The sequence below is a fragment of the Marmota monax genome, unplaced genomic scaffold (assembly GCF_021218885.2).
Source record: "Marmota monax isolate L192 unplaced genomic scaffold, Marmota_monax_Labrador192_F-V1.1 WCK01_AAM20220418_F8-fsc00013, whole genome shotgun sequence".
Classification (NCBI taxonomy): Eukaryota; Metazoa; Chordata; class Mammalia; order Rodentia; family Sciuridae; genus Marmota; species Marmota monax.
This window is the reverse complement of record NW_026692202.1, coordinates 13,295,255-13,305,335: the sequence shown is the minus strand read 5'-3', so window position 1 is coordinate 13,305,335 and position 10,081 is coordinate 13,295,255.

The following is a 10,081-nucleotide window of genomic DNA, read 5'->3' as shown; positions in this document are numbered from 1 at the left end:
CAAATCATCTACCTGTAATCAGTCAGGGCTTTAGCCCTTTCAGCTCTAACCATGGAGTTCCCTTTTCTCCTGTCAGAGTCTTCCTTACAGCCTAGGCACACACAGAATGCCCAGTGCTAACCACTATCTGACCTACTGGCACAGCAATGATGAGTCCCTCTGTCCTCTTTCTATGGGACCAGTGAAAATAGACCTAATATGTGCAAGTATAGACCTGGGTGGTGATGGCAATCATCAGATCAGACATTTAGAAATCTTGGACCACATGCATCTTCTACCAAGAATTCATTCATCAGGAGTCCACCCTGGGACCCTCAGAAAATCATTCAGGAACCTTGCCCTGTGTGCTCTAGCAAAAGCCCCAATAATGTCTCATTCTGTGTTTATTTGGAACTCAGCAAAAGAACACTTAATTGATTGGAAAAATCACTGGGGACTCAGAAGGGACGTTTAGAGAATCTCAAAGAAGAGGATCAGAGAAGTGATTGGTGTGGATCTGCCTCATGACTCAAAGCAGCTGTCCAAACCTTCAGTGTTACCAAGACTGGTACTTTCAGCTCTGGCTGTCCCCAGCTGTATGGCTCTCCCCATACAGGTGATACTTTGTTCCCATAGCCCCTCTCTCTATTCTATCATCAGTTTTTCTTTCTCTTATTTCTTTTGAGTATTGATTTGCATCTCAACTGTAGTGATCTTCAAGAAAGGCAAATTTAGTCTAGGACAACTCTGGGGTTGAGCACTCTAGTATTGTAGACTGCAGTTCAGGTTGTACCTCCTTGTAGTCTCCGCAATTGTTATTGACAATTCTATAACTGGTGCATCTCTGTATTGTGTTTTTAATTCTCCCTGCTATTTCTTCTCTCTGTGTCCTTGTCTGTGGGGATTTAAGACTGTCAAATTATGTCATTTAGTGAATCATAATCCCCATCTCTAGACACCACAAATATTGTCCCTATGTGAACCTTGTTTGCACTTCCTTAGAGCCAGCTTTTGGGGACCCCAGGGTTCCTATTAGTTTTAGTCTGCTTTTTCACTGCTGTGACTAAAGGATCTGACCAGCACAACTATAGAGGAGGAAGAATTTATTTGAGGGCTCACAATTCAGACATCTCAATCCATAGACAGCTGGCTCCATTTCGCAGGGCTCAAGGTGAGACAGGAACAACATGGTAGAGAGTGTGGAGAGGGAAGTGACTTACATGGTGACCAGGAAGCAAAGAGAGACTCCACTCACCAGACACAAATATATACCCAAAGCCACATACCAATCCCCACCTCCTCCAACCATATACTACCACTTCAGTTACCACACAGTTAATCACTCTCAAGAGATTAAATCACTGATTTGGTTTAGACTGTTACAACCCAATAATTTCTCCAATGTATCTACTTGCACTATTTCATACATGAGCTTTTGGGGAACACCTCAAAACCAATCATAACACCTATCTTTCTTCTTTTTACTTGGCTTATAAAATACCTTTCCTTCTCTTTCAATTGTGAGGAAGCACAGTCCTGAATTTGGTAGAACTCATACTTGATACAAGATTGAAATTCTTGAGGTTCTTAAACATTTAAGGACACCAACAACAGCCTGACAGGGAATTTGTTTTCCCATTCTTTCTCTACCCTTACCTGTTTATCTCATTGCAACCATCTTGGTAAAAAATTAAGAGGTAGTGATAGGAACCCACAAGTTGCAAAACAACTCAGACTAAGAGCCCCTAACAAAGACCAGGCAGCCTGATGGCTCACTTCTGAGGATATTGGATACCCTCCTGAAAACTGCTTTGCTATTAGTCTGGCTTGGATTGTAAATTGGTAGCATATGTTAATTTTTTATTGTTCTAGTGTCTTGTCTTTGTATTTACTCAATCGTTTGGTCATAACTGTGGTGTCTACTGTTACTATCTGGCACCTTGGCTCAGAGACAAAAGAATTTTTTTTTATCCTATTTAGTCCCTTGATGTTATGGTTTGGATATAGAGTGTTTCCCCCAAAGACTTATGCATTAAAAACGATGTTCAGAGGTGAGACTTTTGGGAAGGAATTGGATCATGAGCTTTCTGGTCTAATCAATGGATTAATCCATTGATGTATTCATAATTTTATGGTATTATTGTAAGGCAGTGAATGCTGTGGGAGGTAGGGCTTAGTTGCAGGAAGCAAATTCTAGATTCATGCCCTGAGTGAGTTTACTCTTTAAAAATTGTTTCCTGCCCCTCCCCACATGCCCTCTTCCTTTCTCTATACTCTACTGGTCTTCCTGTAATAGGCCCATTGTTAATTTTAAAATTAATTTCTTGACGAATGGGTTTACTTTGTCCATGGACCCTTCCAGTTTCTCTCTGCTTCCCAGATGACATGAGATAAGCAGCCCTATACCACACTCTAACGCCATATTGCTCTGCCTAATTACAGGCCACAGCAGTGGAGCCAACTGAGCACAGACTGAAACTTCTGAAACCATGAGCCAAAGTTTATCTTTCCTCCTCTACATTGATTTTCTTGGGCATTTTGTCACAGCAATGGGAAACTAACTAATACTTTCATCTTGATGGGAAACTGACTAACACACTTTCTTCTTGCTGTCTGCTTTTTCTTTGCCCCTCCCATTAAGGTTCTTCCTTTCCTGAGGGCAATGATCTGAAGAGACCATACTACCCCATATCAACTGGCTATGATGATAATTGGAGTACTTTGGTAAGCTTAATTTATACACACACACACCCTTTCTTCCTCTCTTCCTTGAATACTCAAACACTGGTATCTTATCATCCTTGGCAAGGGTCTTCCAAGAACTTTTCCCCCTGCTGTTTTTTCCACACACTCTAGGTAGCCAGTTATCAAATTCTAGGTTTATAACCACCACCACCACCCCTTTTTTGGAAAGGTGTCCCTGAATATTAAAGGATTGTTGAGTAAAGGTCTATGGTAGATATTTGGGCTGAAGAGATTATTTTTCAAGTCATTTGTCTGGAAACATTGTTGATCTACCAGGCCACACTTGACCTTCAGGGCTCCCACACTCTTGGAGACATCTAGTTTTCCTCTGATCAATCTGAAAGTACACTCTGGTTGAATGTAATTGTCTTATGTATTCTTTTGTCTATTTTTTTTTTTTTTGGTTTTCTGTTTATAATGGAGGTTTAAGGATTGACTTGATCCTGGCAGACATTTCTTGAGCACCACCTATTTATTCAGCCACCAGACAAGCCTCTCACAAAATGGGTGCTAGAGACAGCATTGGACAAACTTACTATGTACATTTCTACCCAAATTCCTAAGAATAGTTGTGACTAGGTTGTATATGGCTGCTTATTTTGGGCAGGAATTTCTCCTGCACCTTTTAATTGAGCTTATAATATCTTATGACTCCCCACTCCCAACCGGTGAATTCACTTTTGAATCCTGCGTGCCAGGTTGACATTCTTGTTTAAGTGGCATGCCTAAATTAAAACATTTCTTATGAACCCTATTAAGATAATTCTTGAACTCAAATTGCAAGATTAGCATGTTCTACTACTTATGCTAGCTCTTCTGATGTCTGTTTATATTAGGAGAATTAGTTATTAAAGGTTGATTGGAGCTTTATTATTTCATCCAGTTCTAATTAAAATGAAGACCACTAAGAGTTTCCTCCTTAACCATTTGAAATCAAGGAGGATAAAAATGGAGGCTTTTAAAAGTTCAAGCTGCTGGGAGACTTACATGAGACTTGCAAATAAGAATCTTAAAGATTTGTCATATAAACAGATAACCTTAACTTGTGTTTCATTTTCTCATAGATATAATTTGGATTTAAGTGCCTGTATAAATATACATGTATTTATTTCTATCTCATACCTGTTTCATACTCACACATACTAAAATTTTACCAAAAAGTCATATAACCTTGCTTTGTGTGTATAATTTTTTTAGAGAGAGAGAGATAATTTTTTAATATTTATTTTTCAGTTTTCGGTGGATACAACATCTTTATTTTATTATTATGTGGTGCTGAGGATCGAACCCAGCACCCCATGCATGCCAGTGGAGCACATTACCACTTGAGCCACATCCCCAGCCCGTGTAGGTATATTTCTGCATGCTACCATTTGGGTACATGCTATATGATGTGTCTACATGGTAAAATCTTCCAAGGTATCAGATTCAAATTGGAAGAAGATGAGTGTTCATATAAATTAAAACATAAATTTATTCATATGACAAGTAAATATTTGACAAATGAGTTTATTTAAATTTTTGGTAAGGTAAGATAAAAATGTCTTTGAAGTGATTAACATATGTTTTACCTAGGTTGCTAGCCAAAATCAGGAATATGTTCATCTCTGTAAGATGTTTAAAATTGTTTCAATGTTTCAAATACAGCAATTTTTTCTAGAAATTATTGTTAAAAATAAGTAAATTAGGTAGATAAAATGGTATAAATGCTTATAAATGCATATGATGGAGGTAAAACATCTGAGACATTTATAGATTAAAGTACTGAAATGTCAATTGCAGAATTTAAATTCAACTGGTCTTAACTTCTTAAAGGCTATAAAAGAAAATTTATAGTTGCATCTATTAAATATGCTTTTATAAATTGCTGATATACACGGAAAAACAGTTGAGGACTGTGTTCTTTTTGGGTCATTACGTTAAAATAAAGTTACTAAGAATTAATATTATAATTTACCTATGTAAGTCAGCAAAGTTGTTTTCAAAGTATTAATCGTCTCTTAGTAACATTTACAGATATAACTTAAAGTACAAAGATTCTGTGTTTTATACAGATAATTTGATGTGCTTTCCACTGTCTTTGTTAGGTTTCTCATTATTTAGGAAAACTGAGTCTTAGTATCTATTTGTTTTAAAGTGTACCTTGAATGACCCAATTCATAACTCTGGTTAAATGAATAACTATTATTTTATAGTGAGATATGATGTATGTCATTGATACGAATATTCTATGCATTATATAAAATTTGTGAAAGTCTGATGGTCCTGGTATAATGCTGTCAGTCACAATTGTTATCCAAAAATGCTATATACAATAGAAATAACTAAATTGTTTTGTAAGTGGCTAAATTCTTGAAATTCTAAACATGACTCTTCTAAGTCTTTTTTCTTTCACAGTTGTGAGTCTTTTCTAAAGCACTTTATATTTAGATTTATGAATAAAATTTGAACAGTTACTCTTGAATATGGCTTTCTGTTAAAACTAGATATTTTATAGACAAACTTGTTTTTCTCTGATTATCTTTGATAAAAATTGCTATTACAGTAAAAGGATTATGATCTTGGTTCAAAACTATTATACAACCTGGATTTGTTTTACTCTTGTTGGTATTGCTTTTACTTTCTTTTTTCCTTTCTTCTCTTCTTTTTTTTTCATTATAATTGTTGCCTCTCAAAATTTTCCAGAAGTGCTACTCCTAACAAAGTAATCTGGTTCTGTGTTTTGAGACACCAAATATAACTTTCAGGAAAGATAAGATTAAATTTACCAATGGACTTCAGTGCCCCTGTTATCTGGAGAAAAATACAAAAAGCTAGAATTAAAATTAACTACTCCCACTTGGAAACTGGTGGAGTTGCCTCCCACTTGTTCAGCAACGAAGACTCGGAGGGCAAAGCCAAAGAAGATGATAATGTTAAGAGAATAGCCAATATTTTTGTCCTCACCTTCCAAGATCAGCCAGAACCCAGGGGATAATGGGATTCCTCTACGAAAGCCCTGAAACTCTGATAAGTCACCCAACCTCCCAATCAGGGGGATTGCAAAGACACCAGATACTAGGATCCAACCAGTGCTCATTTGCACAAAGACAAAGGTCATTAGAAAAGGAAATGCCCTTATGCTATTAAAGGAAGACATAAGGTCAGAGGAATGTTGACCCATCCCAGAAGCTAACACATATGGTAAAGAAAAAGAAGGAGAAAATTGGTTCAGTACAAGACCCCTGAAGATCTGCTCAATGACAACTACCATGGCTAGGTCAACCAGTGTGCATACTTTTCAAAAGAAAGGGTACTGGGAGAGGAACTGCCCTGATTATCCCAGTGAGGGCCAAACAAGTAGAATATACTGTAGTCCCAAGCCCAGATATAGTCACCTGAGGAACTACAAAACAAACAAACAAACAAACAAAAAACAATAACAACAACAACAAACAAACAAACAAACAACAAAAACAGGAATGATCTACCAAACTTAAAAGAATGCCAGTTTGGATCCACTTCTCCCAAATCCAACTTTTATCTACTTCAGATCCATAAATATCATGAGAAATAGCCTCATCATACACCTGTGAGCTGTCTGAGGATTACAAGTACCTATTCAGGTATGTCAGCCTACACACATATAAGTAATATGTAGATCACTTTTAGCTTGGTAACCTTGATTTTTGTCACCTCCTGTTTTTTTCTTTTTTTTTTTTGTTATTGTTGTTGTTTGTGCAGAAGCATATTTTCTGTCATTGCCAGGTATAAAATTTTTCACTTCTGGCTAAACTAACCAAAGGCCGATGGGAAGACAACACTATAATCAATATAAGTCAAATGATAGCTTTTTATTGTGGTGACCAAATATAGTAGACAAGGAAAAGTAAGAAGAGAAAAACTTTTATTTTGACTCAAAATTTCAGAGGTTCAGTCCATGGTTGGCCAACTCCATACCTCTGGGTTTGAAATAAGGCAAAACATCATGGTAGAAAGGCATGGTGGAAAAAAAGTGGCTCAATTCATGATAGCCAAGAGGCAGAAATAGCACTTGAGTGCAAAGATTCAGGGTTAATATAATCCCCAAGGATTCAACCCCAGTGATCTACTTCTTCTAGGCCTTGTTCTCTCCTCTTATAATTATCACCCATAATGCATTCAAATATTTTTTTTAATTTTAATTTCTTATATATGACAACAGAATGATTACAATTCACATTACACATATAGAGAACAATTTTTAATATCTCTGGTTGTACACAAAGTAGAGTCACATCCTGTGTTGTCTTCATACATGTGCTTAGGGTAATGATGACCATCGCATTCCACCGTCTTTCCTCTCCCTATGTGCCCTCCCTTCTACTCCCTCCCTTTTTCCCCTTTGCCCTAGAGTTCATTTAATCCTCCCACCCTACCCACTGCAGCATATTATGGATCAGCAGCCTTAAATCAGGGAAAACAGTCAGCATTTGTTTTTTGGGGGAATGGCTAATTTCACTTAGAATTATATTCTGCAGCTCCATCCATTTACCTCCAAATGCATGATTTTATTTTTTTAATGCTGAAAAATATTCCATTGTTTATATATACCACATTTTCTTTATCCATTCATCTACTGAAGGGAATCTAGGTTGGTTCTACAGTTAAACTATTGTGAATTATGCTGCTATAAACATTGATGTGGTTGTGTCTCTGTATTATTCTGTTTTTAAGTCCTTTGGGTACAGACTGAGGAGTGGGATAGCTCCATCGAATGGTGGTTCTATTCCCAGTTTTCCAAGGATTTTCCATACTAATGCATTCAAATTATTAGTCCCTCAAATGGATTATTCTGCTGTTACGTTATAGCGCTTGTAATCTGATTGTTTCATCTCTAAACACTCCTGCATTTTCTCACACATGAACTTTAAGGAGACACCTCATATCTAAACCACAACAAATACTAATTGCTAGATCAGTTTTAAATAACCCAGAAAAAAGGCAGGATTCACACTTTTGTAATATCTGGAACAAATACCTCTGGTGCTCCAGTAATGATTCCCTGGGAAACACCAAAGAGATTACTTAAAGTCAAATGGTGTCCCAGATTTGAACTGACAAACTCATGTCTATTGTTAAACTCAGCATGACATCAACATGCATATTATACAATAGGTTTTTGTAGCATAAGAAATATGTGAATTGTGTCAGCAATGTTCACAGGTTAGTAGCTTTTAAAACTGGGTTGTTCCATTTGCTCAAATTCCAAATGAATTTCTACCAGCTACTTTGGACACCATTATCAAATATATACCTTAATGGACTCATATTTGTCAGGAAACCATGGGCACAAGGAGCCAAACTCAGAATTATATAGCTGCATGCATCACCTGGAGACATTTATCTATTAAATATTACCAAAAGCCCATTTCCTAGGACAAGGCCATCCACTTAGCAATTTATACTTCATTGTGGGAATTCATGGACCATTAGTAAGGTCATAGTATCTTCCCCCTGTACCATTGGTAGATAAAGTCCTAAAGACCAGAAACAATTCTACTATTCTTTCCATTTGCAGATACCAGGGCATAATCTGGTTATTCAGGCTCTCTGGAAAGTATACTGGCTGAAAACTCTACCACCTCCCTCCTAAATAAGGTAGTAACATCTGATTGTATTGATAAACTCTAATTCAATTGTGATTGCAAATAAATATATCTTGCTTCCTCAGAGGTCTCTAAATTTCTCTAACCTTCACTTCCTCACACTGTAACAAGAGAGCCATAGACCTTATCTAAGCAGGCACACAGGCCACAATAAGTATGACTGCATCATGGAGAAGGTTTGTCTACCATGAAGCCACCCTGCACAATCTAACCAATTTAACCACAAAAATTGAAATTGTCATATTAAGTACCCTTGAGGTTTTCATGGGACTTAACTTTTCCCTTAACTCCTTAGCAAATGTGGTCCTTGAAAACTGTCTATCACTAGATTATCTCCTAGTGGAACATAATGGTGGATTAATACAATACCTACTGCACTTCAATTAACTACACAGGAAAAGTAGAAGTAAACCTCAAGTCTATATGTGACCACAGAGAATAGCTACACACCTTTAGACAAGGCAACCCTATGGCCACTTTCATCTGAGATGTGGTTAAGTCTGCCCTAACTTTCCTAACTCAATTCCTTCTTTTTTCAGATCCACTAGTGTTATAGTATTACTGTGAATCTTTGGCCCTCATATTTTTAATCACTTGATGAAGCTTGCAGCTTCCGGGTTACAACAGTTTCATGTCAATATGATGGTTCTTCAAGGATTCTAAACAATATCTTCAAGAGAGGAATCAGGCCTATATAGATCCTTACAGCATTCAGCAAGAGATTTTATGCCTTAGGGCGCCATAGAATTTACATGTCCATGATAGAAATGTACCACTTAAAGTTAAGATGAGATTTTTGCCCCTTTTAATTAAGAATTAGGAGAAAAAATTCTAAGGGGGAATAGGGTAGTCTTGAAAAAAGGCTCAAAGAACTCCTCCCAGATCCACCTATTCACTTGCTGAGACCACAAATCACCCCCTACTGCCTGCAACCAACCGGAGGCCAGAGCTTTTATACACCAACCACTAAATTTCTTCTTTCTCTTTTCAGGGAGTTTCTTGCAAACCCACATACACAAGATGCCCGAAACTGATCATGAAAAGGCATACCTGGATTGATGGTAGTGAGCCCATCTGCAATCTTTTAGTTACCAAAGGGAAAACAAGCCCTATATGCATAAAGCACATCACTATGTCAAGTGCCAACCTCAGTGCCAACAACAACAATCTCAAATCATATGTGTGCAGAAATCCTGGATAATGCACAATTTTCATCAACAGCATTTGCATGAGAACTAAAAGAGCTTCACACATTGGCCCTTCAGAGAGCCAGTCCAGTCACCCTGTCCCTTATGCTGTCTCCCATGAACTTGATAGCAGCTCCAATAAAGTCTTGCTAAGTTGGTATTGTTTGCTTGTTAGTGATTTCTATTTCAAATTGAGCAAAAGAACCATGGGTGATTGGCAACGTAGTCTACTGATCTTTGACAAAGAGGTAAAATCAACGAAATGGAGCAATGATGGTCTTTTCAACTTTTCAACAAATCGTATTGAAAAAATTGCACATTCACAGGTGGAAAAAAAATAATGACTCTGGACACAGACCTATATCCTTCACAAAAGTAACTCAAAATAGATAATAGACCTAAAGTTAAAATGGGAAACTATAAATATTCTAGAAGATACAAAGGAGAAAATCTAAACGATTTGGAGTATCATAATTTTCTTTAATATAATAATGAAGTCATAACCCATGAAAGAAATAATTGGTAGAATAGACTTCATTAAAA